Genomic DNA, 20,730 nt, shown 5'->3' with positions numbered 1-20,730 from the left:
GCCCGCAAACCTTCGGTGGCGGCGGGCGGACGAACCCGTGCCTACATGCGGCGATGCGCCCTTGCCTGGGTTGCGGGAGAGGCTCCCCGGCCACTCCATTGCCCGGGGAAGCAAGCGGCGGCCGGAAAAAGGCAAATCCGTCGGCCCGCGATGAAGTGCCGCAGATCTGCAAATCCGGCGGCCCGCCGACGCAGGGGGGAACGGAGGGGAGGCCTCATGCGCGTGGCGGCGCTTCGGCGTGCTCCTGCCGGCTGCTGTCGCCGGAATCTTGGGCGGCGGCCAGCGGCGACGCGCGGGGGGAGAGGAGAGGTGGTTGGTGGGAGAAAGCGCGGGATGAAATACCCCCCTCCCCCACCAACCGCTTCCGCTTATATGCAGGACACCGCAGCCGCGAGGGGGAAACCCACGTTTTTCCGGATTGGGGTCGGGATTTTGTCGCGCCCCCTAAATTTTTTTGCGGGCTGGGGTGGAATGCAGGGTCTGATCAGGCTGGTTTTTCCGCCCCGACCTACATTTTGACGGTTATTTTGCGGGTCGGGGCGGGATACGGGGTCTGCTAGAGTTGCTCTAATAACTAAACTCATGAGAAAACGTGAAAAGGAAACCTGAACGCTATATTTAAATAACAGATTATATGCTTTATATCCGAAAATAGTGGAGCCGCCCCCGCGTCGTCCTTGGCAACTCGGGTGGCGATCTGGCGGTGAAAAGAACCGGCGGCACCTCCATCCTCCCTTCCCCTCGCCGCCGCCAGAGGGCGCCGCCGGCAAAGCCGCGTGGTGTTGGCGGCGGCGGGGCGATGCTCATTCCAGAGATGCAAGCTGCTCGATCTACAACGGCGCTCAATCCATGCATGAAGGCTACACGGGCTGGATGCTGATTGGGTTGTGCGCTGATGCTTTAGCGGCCACGGCTAGGGCTGGTTGTTGGCCGTGTGTGCTGGCCCTGCTTGTTCAGCAGCGGTGACCGGCTTGGTGTCCATCAAATGGAGACACGGTAGCCAGATCTTACTGAGGAGGCGGATCTGTTTCGCCATGCTACAGGTGATGGCGCCGCAACAACGTTGTGGAGCGGTGTAGTGGTGGAACAGGGGTGGTGCGACCACGGCCTGCGGCGACCATGGAGATGGCTATGCCTTGGCGCCATCGTTGCTGCAGTGGTCGTGGAGCACGTGCAAGACGAAGCTGTGTATGGCATTCTTCAAGTTGTACGACAGTTCAGAAGCACATGCATGTGTTTGGTCATCAAGTGCTTATGTCCATGTCACGGATAGGCACTCGACCCCGGTCATGTATGCCATGGAACGGTCCACCGACCAGTCTGTCTTCGACAATAAGATGCAATCTATGGACGACGGCGTGATGCAGAGGATATGGTTGTGCAACGACAACGCTGGTGTGATCTAGCGCTTCGCGAGTAGCTGCCGGGACTGTAGAAAAGTGATGGTGACAACACATGTTGACTTCGATGTGGTGGTGCTTGTTCAGTACCCAGTCTCGAGCTCCGGGTTGAAAAACCCTAGGTCTATCCGAGTGGGTTATACCTAACAATGATGATGTTTTTGCATCGTTATCTTGTTGAAGGCATTGATCGGATATGCTCAGACTTGTTCTTTAGGTGAAAACCTAGAATCTGGCCTCTGGCGGTTGGATCCAGTGACGGCGGCGCTTGAGCGTCATTACCTTTCTGAAGGTGTTGTTGTTGAAGAACCTTGTTGTCCTTGTGGTGTCAAGAGACGATTGGTGTGAATACGGTCGTTGTTGTAGTTTGTGGATTGTTGTTTTGACCGCTTTAGTCTTTTTTTTCTTCACTTAGGCATAGCTTTGGTCTTATATGACTTTGCTTTTTGCCGTTTGTTTACTTGTGTGTGTTGGTGCTGGCTGTGTGCATCCTAAATATGCAGAGGCGGGATGTGTGCTCATTGTGTTTGTATCCACTTGATACTTTATTTTGAGTTAATAAAATCCACCCTTTGTCGAAAAATAAATATTCTAGCTATATAATCCTTACAAAATATTGACCTGGACTCTGTTGAACCGGTGCGTGGACCTCTAATTGTTGTGCTGGTGGACCCCATCCGTTTTCCTTCAAGCATAACAGACTCCACATTTTGTACGTCCTATTTGCTGCGTGATACCCCTTACATGTCAGGAACAAAAATAGCAAACGCAGCTTGATCCTTGGCCTGGAATTTTTTAGTGTATTTGATCTCCCTTTACCATACGGGCCACCATTATCCTTCACGCCCACATGCACACCAAAGCATTAGAAATCCGTATGCTTGTTCACGCTCATTGTGTACGTAGGCACAAGTAGTACTCCTGATTCTACTTTGACTTTATATCGGTCAACAAGCATACATGTAATAGCAACCAAATTTTTCATCTTTTCTTCATACTCCTTATCAAACAGTGTGTACTTTTGTACATACGAACTACATATCTCTCCCACTTTCCAAAAGTGGTCCACCCATGACATTGCCCACAACTATTGCTCCACCTTCAACACCATCTGTAGCATATTCAGTCATAGGTGTCGATATGGTTATATCAGTAATACTCTTCGCTAGTTTTTCTGTATATTCTGAAAATAATCTCCGTAAAGTTTTAGCCTAATCCGAGAACTTTTATTTCATCATAAATATAACATCATGGTAATTCTACTGAAAACAACGTTAGTCCAGGTTAATTTCATTCAAATCATGCATATTAGAGTCCAAAACAAGAGCAAAAGTGTTTGGCAAAGTAGATACGTTTAGGACGTATCAACTCCCCCAAGCTTAACTCATCGCTTGTCCTCAAGCAGTTCAATTGACAAACTGAAAGTGATAAATAAAAACTTTTACAAACTCTTTTTGTTCTTTTTGATGTATATATGTTGAATAGTGCTCAAGTTTTAAGCAAGTATTATGAACTAACCATATGAATGATAACATTTAGGTCTCACAATTACCCATGTCAATAACCTAACCAACTAGCGCGCAATAATAACAAATCTTGGATACCAACAATTTTTTAAAACAATCATGATATAATATGACAATATGGTATCTCGCTACCGCTTTCTGAGACCATAAAATATAAATGCAGAGCACCTCTGAAGTTCAAGTAGTGACTAAATATTGTAATTCATGGTAGGAGAGATCCAGTCAAGTCACACCCAACATTAACTATACTCAATGCATAAAAATGAAAATAGTACTCTCCAACTGGTGCTTAAACGAGAAGGTGATGACTCAATAATAAAAGAAAAATAATATAAAAGTAAATAGATAGGCCCTTCACACACGGAAGTAGGGATTTGCAGCGCTGCCAGAGCTCGAAGCTTAGAACATAGATGAATATGATTTGAGAGGTATGTCTTTCCTATCAACATCACGACCGAGTGTTTTCAATATCTTCCATGCTAAACACATTATCGATGGTTCTCAAACTGAAAGGTGTTTACTCTCCCTCCACCAGAAAAACACAAGCCATGGCTAGTCGAATCCTCGGGTGCCCTCCATACCAACAACTTTCCGGGGGAGTTTGATTCATTATGTTTCATTTTGATCATGGGACTGGGCATCCCGAATACCAGCCCCTCTCATGTAATGACAAGTGAATAAACACTTATTGTGAGAATAACCCGCTTAGCATGAAAGATACTAACCACCCCATGTCGCTCCATGAGCGGTACGGGCACACAAAACAGATGCTTATTTGAATGTTTAGAGGTGGCACATGAAAATTTACTTGGAACGACAGAATAATACCGCATATAGGTAGATATAGTGGAGTCATCTGGGCGAACTTTCGGACAAAGGATTTGGATGCACAAGCAAGCAGTATACCCTCTTAGTACAGGTGAACGCTACCATATAGAATGAGAAGCGACCAGCTAAACAGCGAAAACAGTCATAATCATGCATTGAGAATAATTAACATCGAGTACAAGCATGAGTAGGATATAAACACCATGAACATAAATATCGTGGAGGCTATGTTGATTTTGAATCAACTACATGCATGAACATGTACCAATTCAAGCCGCTTGAATTGTTGAGAGGATGATACCATAATATCATACTACATCTTAACCATTTTAATGCATGTTGACACTCAAGATAATTCATTATCCACTTCTATCTATTTAAGCATGGCATGAATAACTATAATCTCTAATTGTGATCATAAATATGTTTCCCCATAATATGCTGAATCAAGATCGACCCAGCGAACATATTTACAAAAACAAAAACAAGGAGAGTTCATACCAGCTTTCCTTCACCGCAATCACTTCATCAGATCATCATCATTATTTCCTTTCACTTGCACGACCGAATGATGTGAAAATAGTAAAGTACAAGTGTGCTATGAACTAAGATGGAATCTGCAAAAAAATTATTCAAAGGATAAGACAAAGTAATATGAGCTCTTTGATAGATCATCAATAATGCATATGACAGCCACTAAACAATTTGATTGCGGTCTTCTCCTTATGACAACTAAAAAAAGAAAATAATTTCAGAGAAACACACTGAAATATTTTTGGAGTTTTTGTGTTTTCAAAGAAAGCAAATTAACGAAAGGAGAAAAACTATTTACACGGGAAAGCTCCCAACAACCAAAAGAAGGACGTGAATCTTTTTGGGTTTTATTTTACTACTACGAAATAACTAAACTAAAAATAAAAACTGAAAATAAGCAAGAAATATTTTTGGATTTTCAAAGTTTTTCAAACACACAAGAAGAAAGCGGAAAATGAAACTAACATGGATATGCAATGAAAGAGGATAAGCAGCAACAACTAGAAATAAAACTAACATGGATATATAAAACAAAACTAACATGGTGAGAAATACGTACTATCCCAAGCGTAGGATTTTGGACTAAGTTGGTCTACGGCCATGGGTTGAAGTATCCTCCTCCAGGATAATACTATGGCTCCTGCGAGTTCCACGGATAGACAGGGTCCTGCGGATCCCACTGGTAAACAGGCTCTGCGACAGGCTCAGGCTCAGGTGCTGGCTCAGGCTCATCCATTTGGGGTGGTGCCAAGCCTTAATAAGCGTAAATGTCTTCCGGCATAATGGTGTACCTACCTATAGAAAGATCGAAAAAGAAGGTGCAGACAGGGTAATAGTCTCACAGGTGTCTTGAGTGAACACGAACTTATACCGAAATCGCCTCGGACACTATGAATAAAATCATGTCCAACCATGCTAGCATGACAGGTAAAAGCTTCTCCTCTACCTCATGGTGCCTAATAGGAATCTCCAAATGTCTAGCGAGGCGGAACAATAAATACCACCATAAGTGACTCCCTTCGAGCGGTTAGTGTGTAACTGCCGAGCAATTATAGCACCCAAACTAAAAGTTATGTCACTATAAAGAGCATGGCACAAAATAGCAAGGTCAGACGAGCTGAGTGATCCACTCTCCCACCATCCAGTCAAACACCTCCCAGCAAATAATGAATAATAACATAACACGGGAAAAATGTAAACTATTAACTCTAGCGCGAGAAACTCCTCAATGCTCCCACATAGTCAATTTGGATATAAAATCCACAACGTCACTGGGATGTGGCTCTTTAGAGCTGTCCTCAGATGGAATCAAGCAAGCCTCACAAAACTCATCAAGTGTCATCTCCCTAGGAATTTCATATAAGTGGAATGAAATAGTGGGTATCTCTCTCCTAGAGTGAAAACGAAAGTTTTGCATGGAAGTATTTGTGAGGAGAAGGTACTATTCACACTTTTCTTCGAGGAACGGGATAATGCCGGCATTTTCCACCAAATGAAAGAAGTCATCGGGAATTCCCGCATCCCTCAAGAACGTGTTGCAGAGCCATTCACACGGCCGCACCTCAGCAGCACGAGGAAGGTTGTACTTGGGCTTCATAGCCTCCTTAGGACTCCAGCTCGAGTAACCTCTCAACCTCCACATGAGCATTTTATTTTTCTATGAAATTTTTAGTGAATCAGAAAAAAGTGAACAAACTTAGCCAAATTGACAGCAACTACTTTCACAAGTGTTTAGAGGCTATATCATGCATCGAAACTACTTTCGACCATATAAATTCAACATGCAAGCTCAAGAACATGGTCACCACAGCAACAAAAAATTGCAATATATAAAGCACTAGAACAAAAACTAATTGGACAATTGGAGAGGTCACATGCAGAAGAATAATCTCCCAAAACAGTTTCAAAAATAGAGTTCCAAGCAAGGAGATCAAAAATCGCAGGGAAATGAGCAGTAACACGGGTTTGAGCAAGCTAGTGATTTTTTTCTGGAGGTGGAAGAAAGTAGCGGACTACTGGAATAAGTGAGTGGGTCCCTATGGGACCCTCAAGTCTGCTGGGTGCACCCCCTGGGGTGTGTTCAGTGCCAAAAATTCTAAAATTCTAAAAAATCATATTAAATATTCTCTTTGGTCCTTCCTCCCGCGTGGCAGCTTCCCTCGTGTTTGCATCAAACCATCATTAGATAACATTTTTTTGCTTAGTGTGGGTGTATATTGTATCACAGAATAAACATAATTGAATGCTGAAACTAAATAACAGACATATATTGATTCTATCATGATTTGATGTGGCAATATATGTTGATAGAAGGTACATATTTTTTTTAAAGGTGGTACAACTTCTAACCTTTCTATCAAATGATACACACTGCAAATTATTTGATTACTATTTTTTCACATGAATGTGTCTTCCACAAAAAGGAGTACCAAAATATGAGTTGACACGACCCATGCATGCGCCACAGATTCTCTTATATATTATTTTTCTCGTACGGAGTGATTCTTAATACTGGAACATAATAAGCTTCAGATATACATAAATCACTCCTCGCCCTACATGACCTTAGAAACTAACACAACCTCAACTAATTAAGCTCATCCGTGCAGCTCTACTGAGTAAGGTAAAGTTAGTTGAACTATTTATATGAAAATGGATGTCCTAGCTAAAGTTAGTTGAACTATTTATGTAATCATAAATTTAGCTTTATTGGAATGCAAGATCATTTCTTCTTTTTAGAATTTAATATCTTATACCTGTTCAATGTTGGTCGGGGTTATAAATGGGAAATTGGCATGTGCTACTACAGAGTGCATGGGCTATAGATGAGAGTGTTATGGTGCTGCTAAAAGGAGGGCGCAAGAGGGTCGGCCGGGGGCCTTTTGCCCACGGCCGGGCAAGATGGAAGGGATTTCCTTCTTAATTCTTGTTTGATTAGATTGATACATCTCCTCTCTTTATATAGAGAGGTTTACTTGACTTCCAAGTAAGGCTTACATGACCCCTAAACAAGCGACCCTTATCTCTAATTAATCCTAAGACTAAGGGGCTATACCGCCAGCCCAGGCCATTAGGCCCATTACGTAATCTAACACTACACCCCACCTGGACATGCAGCTTGTCCTCGAGATGCAGCCTAACCAACTTATAACCATGACTCGACGCAACACAAACCTAACACCTAAAAACAAACCTTTTACATCTTGGGTTGTTTTATTACTCTCAACCTGAAATGGACTGGGACAATTTATTTTGGACCTCTTAACAAAAAGTGGACACCATCCGCACGTCGGACGTGCACGTGTACAGCCACCTGGATCCCATGGACACCATCTGTACGAAAGGAGTGCATGGGTATGGCCACCTGAAAGTGGTCGCAAGAGCGACAGCAGAGGCGCCCTCACGGCGGCCGGCGGAATGCAGTGGTGCTACGCGATGCGCTCCTGTCGTCGACACCCTGCCTTCTTCCCACCGGACGGTTGTTGGTCTGCACCGCAGAGAGAACCATGGAGGGTTTGCGATGGATAATGACGAGGAGGGGTGCGCCCCCCAATCGCCGATGTCTCAGACTTTGAGGTCGCTGCCCACGGGGAAAACAGCATGCCCAAGATCCCTCGCACAGCGGACAAGATCGAGGTCCTTTGCTCAGCGAAGTCCAGCTAGGAGGAGTGGCAGCTGCAGAGCACGCATCTCCCGCACACGCTGTCGCGCTAGGAGGCCGCGCGCAGCAGCCTGCAGCCTCGCCGCCGCCGACACGTGGCGGGTAGTGATCCAAGCCGGAAGCGGTGATGGCGATGGCGGGAACTTGATCTGCTGGATGGGACGGCCTGGGGAAGCGGTAATGGCGACGGCGGGAACTTGATCTGGTAGATCGGGACTCTCGCCGGCGCGGTCGATGCGGGGCTGGAGCTTACCGGCGGTGGCTGCTGCAGCGGAGCGACGGTCGCAGCGGAGGCCGCCAGGAGCGGCGGCTGCCACTGTAGCCAGGGCGGGGTGGTGGTGGCGGTGGATGGCAGCTACAGCGGCCTGGCGAGCGCGGTGGGGACGCCCTGGGGCAGCGGCAGCGGCTACTGCGGCCGAGCACCGGGCGCGGCGGAGGCCGCCAGGAGCGGCGGCTGCCACTACAACCAGGGTGAGGCGTTGGATGGTAGCTGCAGCGGCCCCGCGAGCGCGACGAAGGCCGCCTGGTGCAGTGGCTGCCATGGCAGCCACGGAGGCGCGGTTGCGGTGATGGGTGGCGCAGCCAGGTGCGGCCCGTAGGACCCGGCAAAGAACAGGCGGATCTCCTGGACCGCCTGGGTTAGGTCCCGCAGTGCCCTGGACACCTCCTCCGGGGTGAGGACGGCGGGGGCAGGCGCGGCAGAGGATCCCGGCGCAGACAGGAGCGGGGCGACGGTCGTGGTGGTCGTCGGAGGCGACGAGGTGACCGGCAGCGGAAGAGATGGGTTGGGCCGCGGTGAAGACATGATCGAGCCGAAGCTAGCTGATACCAAATTGTTATGGTGCTGCTAGAAGGAGGGCGCCAGAGGGTCGGCCGGGAGCCTTTTGCCCACGGCCGGGCAAGATGAAAGGAATTTCCTTCTTAATTCTTGCTTGATTAGATTGATACATCTCCTCTCTTTATATAGAGAGGTTTACTTGATTTTCAAGCAAGGCTTACTTGGCCCTTAAGCAAACGACCCTTATCTCTAATTAATTCTAAGACTAACGGGCTATACCGCCAGCTCAGGCCATTATGCCCATTACGTATTCTAACAGAGAGTTTATCACATATAGAAGACAAAAGTGAGCGTTTAGAAGTGAATCCCAAATTTTAACCTACCATCACCTCACGCGCCCCATCATCGCCCACCGAGGTGACTATCAATCTCTCCAGTCTCTTTCTTGTCTCTTCACTGCATTGATGTTCAAAGTGCAAATCTAGGCTGCCCAGTGCCATGCATGGCAATTTGCTGGAACATTCATCAATTGATGATATTGCTCACTCAGTGGTGTGTATCATGTTCTTGCTGTGAATTGAATCGCATGTGCATGGACAGACCGTCATGCATTTTGGGCAGGGTTGGCAACATCCACCGTGACCCATCCTGGAATATACAAAATATCTCGCAAGTTATCACTGAGTTCTTCATGTCTCCCAAGCCCATGAATTGTTAACATTTTTTGTTCATCCAAATAAAGTACAAAATATTGATTATAATATGTCTCCAGCCCTTCCTTGCACCTTGCTTCTTCTCTCACTATAGATTCCCTGTTGCTTGCCCAAAGACGCCTTTTATAGCACTGTTTGGTTCAGTCTGACAGTATAATGTTTGAAAAAATAAATGCAAGTGAATGTCGAACCTCAAATTAAAAATAGTAACTTCTATTCACTTTTTGTTCTATTGTTTTCCATATGGCAGTAAGAGCACATGATTGATTGCTTATTTTTTCTTAGTTTTGACACACGTTTCTATATAGGTTTTCTTTTCCTCCAAGATAATTTTGCAGGTCCAAAAAAGAATAAGTTATCATCAATAGTTGAAGCTTCACACAGTAGAATCAGTAGTCATATCATACACGACTTGAGAACTAACACAAACTTAGCCAACCTCATCAAGTTAACTATGTATGGGCTCGGTCTAAAACAAACTTGTTCTATCCCATGACACATAAATCTCATAGATACAACTTGGAATGCATGTACTAATATACATGCGCTTGTTCTATCCCAAAGATGCTCCTGACAACGGCCACCTGTGGATCCACCTAACCATCGATAATTTACACTGGGGTGCGGCATTCCTCAAAGACATGCAACTTAAATCTTAAGCCTGGCTATGATACCAGGTGTAGGATATACTCCTATGTGCCACTTGTGCCCCTACGACAACTCAATTCAACTCAGTCGAAGTTCATGATGGGAACAAGTGCGCACACAAACTAGATTCCTTTTAAGCCAATGCCTCTTTCTAGGGCATTTCTCTTTACATACATCAGCAATTATAAAAGTTGACGTCAAACGCGGAGTACCCTATCAGCTAGAAAATACAAAAAATCAATTACACTATCAGATTAAATAGTACTGATAAGTATGGACTTCTCCCAATAAAATGTGCAAATTGTGGACACATCAACTAATGGAAATACTCAGACAACTACATACATCAAAGAAACATTGATGATGAAGAGCATGACCGGAAATAAGAAGCTCGGTAGGTCAGATATTTTGTGTTGTCGATCGGGCATCCGAAGACAAATAGTTTCCGGTTTTCTCCATGTGAGGTTGATTGTGTAGGGTGATAGTTTTATAGGGCTTCGATGCCAGTACCTAGTTCTATAGCCATTACTTGATGTGTCCTCATTTTGCACATTGCATCATCAACGTTGCATCCGATGGTTCACAGTGAATGGACGCACCCAAATTGGATTTCAGTCACCTAACATCTAGCCGATATATCTAATGCAATCCAGACGCAAGATCTTCTTGCGAGTTCGCAAAAACATCTAGTCAATCCCTCTTCTATCACCATGGCATTAGGTCCAAGAGTACCTTCAGTAATGCATCGTACTACCCCAGCATACTCACATGCTATAACAGTAGAACCAATACGGACATCTTGCTTTAGAGAAAGTGCTTCTTGGTAGGCCATTGCGTCCAAAATGTTGCGCCCACCCTAGTAATCACATCGGGGACAAACCGACAAAGTCTCTGCCCACCACCCACTACCTCTCGACACCACCACCAGCTTTCAGTCTCTCACACTCCATTATTTGGTTAGCTTGTGCCCAGCAGGCAGAAACGACACCAGAGCCTGTGTTTTACTTTGCTCCATCAACACGTTGCGAGCAGATGGAAATCGAAGCAGCGGCTGCTGACTCCGGTGCCAGCGAGCTGGAGGTGGTGGTGTTCCCATGGCTGGCGTTCGGGCACATGATTCCGTACCTGGAGCTCTCCAAGCGCCTGGCTGCGAGGGGCAACGCCGTGAGCTTTGTCTCCACGCCACGGAACCTCGCCAGGCTCCCGCCCGTGCCGGTGCACCTGTCCGCCCACCTCCGTTTCGTGCCACTGCCGCTGCCGGCCATGGAGGGCCTGCTGGAGGGCGCGGAGTCAACGGCCGACGTGCTGCCCGACAAGATGGGCCTCCTAAAGAAGGCCATGGACGGCCTTGCCGAACCGTTCGCGGCTTTCCTCGCGGACGCCGTCGCCGCCGGGAGGAGGCCGGACTGGATCATCCTCGACTTCTGCCACCACTGGGTGCTACCCATCGCCGACGAGCACAAGGTACCGTGTGCGCTGTTCCAAATCCTCCATGCTGCCATTGCTGCCTTTTTGGGGCCGCGGTGGGCGAACGCCGCGCATCCGCGCATGGAGCCGGAGGATTTCACCGTGCCGCCCAAGTGGATCCCCTTCCCGTGCACCACCTTCTTCCTCCGCCACGAGGCTCAGTGGGTTGCCAGCGCCTTCCACGCCAACGCATCTGGAGTGTCCGACATGGACCGTCTCTGGCACATCTGGGAGCGTTGTCGCCTCACCATCCACCGCAGCTGTGAAGAACTGGAGCCCCAGATGTTCAGCCTCCTCTCCGACCTCTTCCGAAGACCCGCCATCCCTGCCGGGATCCTGCTACCGGCAGTGCCCGACGACCATGATGAAGACCACATACACAGCCGCTCAGGCTGTGTCAGCCGTCCCAAGGTCCTACGATGGCTCGACGACCAGCCCCCCAACTCTGTCATCTACGTCGCGCTTGGGAGCGAGGCACCACTGACGCTACAGAACATCCATGAACTCGCGCTCGGGCTAGAGCTCGCCGGTGTGCGCTTCCTTTGGGCTCTACGGAAGCCGGCCGGCACCGGCACCGGCAACGACGACGAGCACGATCTGTTGCCAGCCGGGTTCGAGGAGCGAACCCGGCTGCGCGGGCTGGTCTGCACAGGGTGGGTGCCGCAGGTGAAGGCGCTCGCGCACGGCGCCACGGGTGCATTCCTGACGCACTGCGGGTGGGGCTCCACCATTGAGAGCTTCGCCTTCGGGCTCCCGTTGGTGATGCTCCCATTCATTATTGACACGCCCATGATTGCACGGGCGATGGCGAAGAGAGGGATAGGTGTGGAGGTGGCGAGGGACGACAAAGATGGCTCGTTCGACAGGGACGGCCTCGCAGTGGCCGTGCGACGTGTCATGGTGGGGATGAAGGAAAGGTGTTTGCAACCAACGCCAAGAAGCTGAAGGAGCTTGTCGTGGACGAGGGGCGTCAGGAACAGTACATCCACGAGCTCGAGGACCATCTGAGACGCAACAAAGACGTGTAATATAATTGCCATGCATCTGCACTTGTATGTTGACCTGTGTGTTAAGAAAAGGGATTCTCCGGTAGGTCCGGTGCATGGGACCCATGCATTAGGCAATCTCTCTCCTCCTATATTTCTTACACTGCATCCAAGAGTAACTTCAACCCAAAGGGACGCACATTTCATTCAATTTTTGTCTGTTTGGGTGGGACAAGCGGACGAGATTGCCCGCCTTTTAATTTGGATCGGCTGCATCTTTCAACGGATGGCTGATGCATTTTTTTCCGCATCCACATAAGTAAGCAATTTCGAAAACATTCGGCCAAATTTCGCATAATTAATCAGTAAACGGCCGGTCAATCCCGACCAAATCCACTTAAACAATAATAAAACATAGGAGAAACTAAAAAAGCGGCTACACGCTGCCTTAGGCGTCGCCCTCCTTCTTTTCGTCATCGGGGAGGTGGAAGAAGGCTAGATGCAGCCCATGAAAATGCGGTCTCCAATGCCGCTAGCATCGACTTCTCCGGCATATGCTTCGGTGGCGGTAGTGCTACGCGGTGGGTGCGCTCCTCCACCTCCTCCTGCTCACGGCGCATCTCCTCCTCCTCCCGTGCCCAGTAGGCACGGCGCTCCTCCTCGCATTCGGCCTGCATCTGGCACTCGATGTCGGCGTGCTCATTTGCCAGGTGGAGTTGCCACCGGTGCTCGAGGTAGCACACCGGTCCACGCGGAGGACACCGCTCAACGCGTGCCTCTTCGGCTAGGGCAGCGTGGGCATGCGCTCTGGCTCGGCCTTGGGCTCGGGCAACGGCGGTGGGGGTGGGGACGCAGTCCCCGACAACAAATAGGGCGAGGGCCTCCTCCAGACCATCGTCCCAGCGGGCATCCTCCTCGCGTTGGCTTTCCTCCAGCGTGTCCTGCAGTACCGCCTCCACTACAGCTTGGTAGGCGGCCTCCTCCTCCTCCTCTAGCACTAGCTCCGCGGGTGGTGACACAAAGAGGGGATTGAGCTGCATGCTGTTGCGTCGCGCGGCGTTACGGTACGTGGTGAACCAGGCTTCCTAGTTCGGGGAGTTCGAGCCATAGGCAAGGAGGTGGCGCTGCGCTGGCGTCAGGAGGGCGCGGCGATTGCGCACCTCCTCCGTGTGCGCCCCTTGGGGAGGTTGACAGCCAATCACGACATTTGCTGGTGGTAATGCCAGTGCCAGTGCGTGCGGCGCACCCGGATATGCAGCCGGTGCCATGGCCGGTGACCCCTGGCCACACGCGGCATGGGCTCGAATGCTGCCAGGGGCAGTGGCGGCAATGGAGGTGGCGCGTGGGACGAGTTGGCACCGGCGTCGACCTTGACGGTGGACTTGCCGAAGAAGCCCATGGTGAGCTAGGGTTTTGCGGCCGCCGGCGATGAAGCAAATGCGGCCAGATGTGGACGGGATGGAGAACTGGATGAGCCCCCCTCCCAGTCACGTTTGCATTAATAAGGACGACGACCCGGATGCTTCCACATGCTGCCATTCAGGCCTGAGTTACGTGGTCGCATTGAATACGATTGCGGGTGGCAGTTGGGCAGCCGGCGGGCGGGGCCGCGGCGGACACCTAGCGGATGCAAGGCCTACCCGTCTCGTGTCTGTGTGGATACAAACCAGGTGCAAATTTGGGTCGGGATGCGTCCAAACGGGGAGTGAGAACACACATTTTTGGTTTGTGTTTTCGCATTCCACTCGGACTCAAACGGACACGGGCGGATTATTTGCGTCGCCGCGTTAAAGTTGCTCTGAGTGCAACTCCAATGTGCCCGATGTCGTATGTTAATGGACATGGTTTTTGTCCATTTTTCATCCGTTTGAGTCGGCTAGAGGCGCGCTGTCCATCCGCGGCCGTCCAAACCTATCTAGTGCACCCAACCGGCTGACGCACTTTCGTCCACACGACCGAATTTTTTGGCAAGAAAATTAATGTAGTTCATGCCAGCGGGCACAATTCATACTGGCATACGTGCCAGCGGTCAGCATACATGCCAGCCAAAAAAAAACAGCATAGTTCTAGCCAGCGCACTTGCCAACGGTCGACACACTTGCTAGCACATAAGAAGATAGACCTATTTTCATCCACGCCATGCATCTTGACTCTGGTTCATGCCGGCACGAATGCTGACATAAAAAAAGATGGCCCTCTCGGCCATAGATCAACCATCAAGCTCGAGCATCTCCTTGTGGCTGTTCTCAAACTAAACCCTTCTCTTCGGGGATAACTTGCTCATGTCGACCGTCATGATCTCCGCCTCCTTGGCCATGAAAGTGAGCGCCACCTATTTTCCTTTTGACTTCTCATTAATCTGTTCAATCTCGAGCTTCTTTCTTTGGACGTTCTCCTTGGTCTTGAGCTTCTTCTTTTGTATCTCGATGTAGCCCTTCATTTGTTCCTCTTTTTCTTGTGGCTTGCTCTCCTCCCTTGCTTCCTTTTGAGTCATGAACCCTTGCAAAGTTTCTTGCAATGCAAATGTCGTTGCATCGCGCTTCTAATCCAACTTGGAGTTGGTTTTCCCCTCAACCGCTTATGTCCTTCAACATGCTCAACGATGGCCTACGGCCCTCCATTAATCTTTAGGGAGGCATATTGGTCCTTGAACATGGGGCAACCATTAATGATCATCCAACATTGGGTGAGGGTTAATGGCTTCTCCCCATGTTGGGCCTTGAATGCTTCGAAAGCTTGGTATGCCTACAAACAAACATGAACAAAACAATGTACATTTATATGCAAGCATCAATCAATGGACATTCAATGGAACCATCAGGCAATGGAAATGAAAATGAAGGAGAAGGATTTGTATACAATGTCTTCGATGCCTAGGCTAATCACGGGACGGCCTTCGATGCTCTCAAGGGTGGGAAAAAACTTGTTGCACTCTTGGTAGATGAATCCCCACCTCTTTGACATCATCGAACCATGGTTGCTCTCAAACATGTAGGGCAGGAACTTCCTACGTTCATGGAATTTTCTATGAACTCTTACCCAAAATGGTGATCCTTTTTGCTCGACGCCGATCTTGGGATCTTATCCAATGTTGCTCCAAGCTTTGCAAATTAACATGTCCTCATCCTTTGTGTATGCCTTGGTCCGAATGCTTTGCCGCCTCTTCTTCTGTGCACTAGCTTGTTCAGTGAGTTCATCGGAAAACAAAGGCTCCCCCTCGATGTCGGCATCATCTTCTTCCTCTTGACCATGGTCGTTTGGCCATCGGTGTCATCAAGGATGAAGTGGTCGGCGATGCCCTCTTTGTCATGCGTGAATTGGGTGTGGCCATCTTGGCTTTGGATCTCGTCGGCAACCTAGCCATGGCCCTCGAAAATGTTCTCCAAGATGAAATCAATGGGCGAGTCATCATGTGTCGCCCTCAGGGTCGGCGTATTGTAGAACAGGTGGCGGGTGTCGGGAAGGTTGCCCATAGGGATCTCCAGAGGTTGCTTCCTTCGCGTCCCGATGGATGACCCACCAGCCACAGTTGTGGTGTTAAGGTCGATGGCTGCGTGCACAGGAGTTGTTGGTGTGACCACACTTCCTTCCGGCGAGATGTCTCTAGGCGACGTGAAGAAGTGGGATGGGGCCGTGTCATAATGGGGAGGGAAGTTGTGCATTTGAGGCCTGGTGGAGGTGCGCGACGACTATGCCTGTGGTGGACGGGCAGCCGATGAGTCTGTGCTCGCCGCGGCCATGGCGGCGGCAAGAAGGGTCGGCTTGTTACGAGGGTATCCTAGCATGGTGAGGGCACGTTGTGTCGCCTTGGCGAGGAGGTCCTCATTCTCCTTAATGACGGCCTCCTGTTGAGCGGTCGTGGCATCTCTTTCATTGGCCAAGACCTTCCTCTGGCCAGCCCTCATCGTGGATAGTATGGCTCGTGGCTCCGGCGTGAGCTCCTTCTTGGGAAGCTTCTTCCGCAAGGACTGTGGCGGCGGGGGTTGGCGCGTCATCCATGGCGAGCGGGTGGATGGCGAGAGGGTGGGAAGGGTTTTGGGATAGATGGGTGAATAGGGTGGATGTGCCACCGATGGGCGGGCCAGGAGAGGACATGGTCACGCATCACGCACGTCTGCGCCGACTCAAACCCGTCCCTAATTTGGGCCTGAAATGGGCCTCCAGTGAACAAAAATCGGATGCGCGTCTGTTTGCGTCGGTGCACTGGCCAATGTTTCTATCCGTTTCGACCAAAACCAATGCATGCGGACAAAATGCGTCAACGCAATGGTGTTGCCCTAATACTCTACTCACACATGTCTTCTCCATTTAGTTTGGAAGTTTGAATGCAATTTATCTATTGAATCAAAAGTCTAATTAGGATCCGTTTGCATCTGTGTGTGTCTCACGATTAATACTATGAAGTAAGACCACTCTTGAGTATATCATACATGTTTTAAACAATTAAATCTGAAATACGATAAAACTCTATGGGACATATTGCAAAAATGGTTGGAAATCATGAAAAAATTTGACAACAAGTTGATCAACGGTTACAGTCACGAGAATTTTTTTTGCGAAGAATTGACCTTTGTGGTATTGTTAAAAAAACAAAATGTGCACTATATCAAAGTTAGTATTCACTCTATATTGTCAGGAAAAATTTGTTTTTCGCTCAGATTTTTTACGGGAGTTTATATATGTCGAAATTTTTATACGAGTTTGTTCGAGAAGTAATTCAAAGATTATAACTTAATTTTTGTATCAGTTTCATCATTTATTAGAATTCAAATTTTAAATCATGCAAATACATTCAAGATTGGCTTTGTTTGGAAGGCTTCATTACCAGAAACATAAATATGTAAACAGATCATGAATCCTAGTTATCTTTCCCATGGAGCACGCATTCTGAACAAATAGAACGCGCTCTCGTCACCTCCAGGGGGGGGGGGGGGCTCGGGCGCCCTAGCCGCCGCAGCCTCCAGGCCCTCCCGCCCCCCTGATTCCCCGCAGCCGCCGGAGGAGGCCGGCGAGCGAAGCTCGCCCGGCGGACGGCGAACCTTCCTCCTGTCTTCGTGATGGGATCCTCTGGCCGATACGTCATGGCGAACCTGGTCGCAAGGCGTGGAGGCGGAGTGGGCGTGATGGGGCGGCGACCCGATCGAATTCCGGCGGCGGTTGTGTCTCCACGGCTGCGGGGCAGCATGGGGACGGCCATGGCGGCTGGCGGTGGCGGATCTGGGCCCCCACCCCAGATCGGTTCCCCTCCAGATGGTGTGGGCTCGGGCGCCAGCCTGGCGGCCCTGAGTGGCGGTGGGCGTGCGCCGAGGTTTCCCCCACTCACCAGCGTGGTCGGGGGTGGCCAGAGGTGTGTGCGTGAGGCCGGCATCGTTCGGAGTTGGCTCTGGCGTGCGCGGCGGTGGGAATCTGGCAGGCGGCGGCCGGCTGTGAATCCCGGTAGCGTCATCTCCGACTCGATCTGCTCCGATTCGTGCTAGTTCCAATACCTACCCTGTGCTGGCTAGACGGATCTGGCGGTGGGCATGGATCCCGGGGAAACTCCAGGCAGGCGTGGCGGCCGCACCGAAGTCGACGTCCTCGGCGCCGATTCCCTTCTTGGAGGCTTCGGTGTGGATCCTACGCCCCCACCTATGCCATGAGCGCAGGCGAAAGCCTCTGTTCCTCTGTTTGGGCGACAATGGCACTTTGGTGTCGTGTTCCTTCCTGAAGGCGTCGGCCGAGGACTGCTCAGGGTGGTGGAGTTGCTGGTAGTTCGGAGTCGACGCGAGATGGCATGTAGGTGGAGCGGTGTGGCATCAATAGTATCATCTGCGGTGGGTCTCGGCGGCATGGCGCAGTGGAGACTCTGCGTCCGATGCGCGGAGATGGACTTGTGCAGGAGGAGGAAGCGGTCTGGCGTTGTGGTGGCATCGACGGCAGATAGACCTGAAGGAAATATGCCCTAGAGGCAATAATAAAGTTATTATTTATTTCCTTATATCATCATAAATGTTCATTATTCATGCTATAATTGTATTAACCGGAAACATAATACATGTGTGAATACATAGACAAACAGAGTGTCACTAGTATGCCTCTACTTGACTAGCTCGTTGATCAAAGATGGTTATGTTTCCTAACCATAGACATGAGTTGTCATTTGATTAACGGGGTCACAATGGAGCGAGCAACTGACATATTGGAAATAATACATACTGATGTATGCAGTCCGATGAGTGTTGAGGCTCGCGGCGGGTATCATTATTTTCTGACCTTCACAGATGATTTGAGCAGATATGGGTATATCTACTTGATGAAACATAAGTCTGAAACATTTGGAAGTTCAAAGAACTTCAGAGTGAAGTGGAAAATCATCGTGACAAGAAAATAAAGTTTCTACGATCTGATCGCAGAGACAAATATTTGAGTTACGAGTTTGGTCTTCAATTAAAACAATGTGGAATAGTTTCACAAAATCATGCCACCTGGAACACCACAGCATAGTGGTGTGTCCGAACGTCATAACCGTACTATTATTGGATATAGTGCAATCTATGATGTTTCTTACCGATTAATCACTATAGTTTTGGGGTTATGCATTAGACACAACTGCAGTCACGTTAAAAAGGGCACCATCCAAATCCGTTGAGGTGACAACGTATGAACTATGGTTTGGCAAGAAACCAGAGTTTTCGTTTCTTAAAATTTGAGGTTGCAATGCTTATGTGGAAAAGTTTCAACCTGATAAGCTCAAACCCAAATCGGAGAAGTGCGTCTTCGTAGGATACCCAAAAGAAAATGTTGGGTACACCTTCTATCACAGATCCAAAGGCAAGTTATTCATTGCTGAGAATGGAACCTTTCTAGAGAAGGAGTTTCTCTCGAAAGAAGTGAGTGGGAGGAAAGTAGAACTTGATGAGGTAACTGTACCTGCTCCCTTATTGAAAAGTAGTTCATCACAGAAATCTGTTTCTGAGACTCCTACACCAATTAGTGAGGAAGTTAATGATGATGATCATGTAACTTCAAATCAAGTTACTACCGAACCTCGTAGGTAAACCAGAGTGAGATCCGCACCAGAGTGGTACGGTAATCATGTTCTGGAGGTCATGTTACTTGACCATGACGAACCTACGAACTATGAGGAAGCGATGATGAGCCCAGATTCCACGAAATGGCTTGAGGCCATGAAATCTGAGATGAGATCCATGTATAAGAACAAAGTATGGACTTTGATTGAATTGCCCAAAGATCGGCGAGCCATTGAGATTAAATGGATCTTCAAGAGGAAGACGGACATTGATAGTAGTGTTACTATCTACAAAGCTAGAATTGTCGCAAAAGGTTTTCGACAAGTTCAAGGTGTTGACTACGATGAGAGTTTCTCACTCGTATCTATGCTTAAGTCTGTCCGAATCATGTTAGCAATTGCCACATTTTATGAAATCTGGCAAATGGATAAACAAAACTGCATTCCTTAATGGATTTATAAAAGAAGAGTTGTATATGATGCAACCAGAAGGTTTTGTCAATCCTAAAGGTGCTAACAAAATATGCAAGCTCCAGCGATCCATCTATGGACTGGTGCAAGCATCTCGGAGTTGGAATATATGCTTTGATAAGTTGATCAAAGCATATAGTTTTATACAGACTTGCGGTGAAGCCTGTATTTACAAGAAAGTGAGTGGGAGCACTACATCATTTCTGATAAGTATATGTGAATGACATATTGTTGATCGGAGATAATGTAGAATTATTCTGCAAAGCATAAAGGAGTGTTTGAAAGGAGTTTTTCAAAGAAAGACCTCGGTGAAGCTGCTTACATATTGAGCATCAAGATCTATAGAGATAGATCAAGACGCTTGATAAGTTTTTCAATGAGTACATACCTTGACAAGATTTCGAAGTAGTTCAAAATGGAACAGTCAAAGAAAGAGTTCTTGCCTGTGTTACAAGGTGTGAAACTGAGTAAGACTGAAAGCCCGACCACGGCAGAAGATAGAAAGAGAATGAAAGTCATTCCCTATGCCTTGGCCATAGGTTCTATAAAATATGCCATGCTATGTACCAGATCTATTCTATACCCTACACTGTTTTTGGCAAGGGAGTACAACAGTGATCTAGGAGTAGATCACTAGACAGCGGTCAAAATTATCCTTAGTGGAATAAGGATATGTTTCTCGATTATAGAGGTGACAAAAAGGTTCGTC

At 48.5% G+C, this 20,730-nt stretch overlaps 1 pseudogene; it reads left to right on the top strand.

Moving 5' to 3' along the window:
• The first annotated feature begins 11,005 nt into the window (after positions 1-11,005).
• LOC125521510 (UDP-glycosyltransferase 91C1 pseudogene) lies at positions 11,006-12,695 on the top strand (annotated as a pseudogene).
• Positions 12,696-20,730: the final 8,035 nt, after the last annotated feature.

The sequence above is a fragment of the Triticum urartu genome, chromosome 7A (genome assembly GCF_056163025.1).
Source record: "Triticum urartu cultivar PI428250 chromosome 7A, HENAU_Tu73, whole genome shotgun sequence".
Taxonomy (NCBI): domain Eukaryota; kingdom Viridiplantae; phylum Streptophyta; class Magnoliopsida; order Poales; family Poaceae; genus Triticum; species Triticum urartu.
The sequence above is the reverse complement of the archived record's forward strand: the minus strand, read 5'-3'. Positions and strand labels throughout refer to the sequence as shown.